Genomic DNA, 768 nt, shown 5'->3' on the forward strand with positions numbered 1-768 from the left:
ATAGTAAGTAATTGGATTTCTTAGGATGTGAGGTAAAATATGGAGAGGAGATAGACGTGTCAGGCATACACACACACACACACACACACAATACATTAATGTCAGAACCTATGCAAGCTCTCATACTGGGGGTTGCCCCTTGAAAATATTACAGGAAGTTTCTGTGAATCAGACAGACTGACTCCTCTGGGCTTAGAGGAGCTTTTGATGAGGGTAATTAGCAAATCTCTTGCTTTTGTACATCATTAAGTGCTTGACATATGAATATTCACATACTTTATTTCATCTATTTTCCATATGGAAACTGAGGTTTAGTCAGGTTAAGTGACTCCCTAAGATTACACAGGTCTTGGAGATGTTTTCTTTTTCATTTGTTTGCTTATTTATTTAACTATCGTTGATTTACAAAAAAATACCCAACGCTTCATGAATTTGCATGTCATCCTTGAGCAGGGGCCATGATAATCTCTGTATTATTTCAATTTTAGTATACAGGCTGCTGAAGCAAGCACCTTAGTATTGTTTTCTGATGCAGAGGCCAGAACTCCACCAGTGTGTTGCTATCAACTCACCTGTTCATCCTCCTGGGCCTTCTGGGAGCCCTCGGTACCCAGCAAGAGATGGACCAGGGGCTCAGATCAAACGTGTACCTTTATTGTGAGATCTACGCTAGAAGCAGTGGTGCACGCAGGCTCCACAGTCCTTGCAAACACTGGAGACTTGATAAACCCTCTGTGTGTGACATGCAGCATCACAGCCTAGAGAATA

The 768-nt window shown here is 41.7% G+C and overlaps 1 non-coding gene across 1 annotated transcript; it reads right to left on the reverse strand.

The window, feature by feature from the left end:
- Window positions 1-408: 408 nt before the first annotated feature.
- Window positions 409-512, reverse strand: LOC122447675. The gene has a single exon (XR_006271335.1). It is a non-coding gene; the product is annotated as a U6 spliceosomal RNA (small nuclear RNA).
- Window positions 513-768: the final 256 nt, after the last annotated feature.

This window comes from Cervus canadensis, chromosome 9 (assembly GCF_019320065.1).
Source record: "Cervus canadensis isolate Bull #8, Minnesota chromosome 9, ASM1932006v1, whole genome shotgun sequence".
Lineage (NCBI taxonomy): Eukaryota > Metazoa > Chordata > Mammalia > Artiodactyla > Cervidae > Cervus > Cervus canadensis.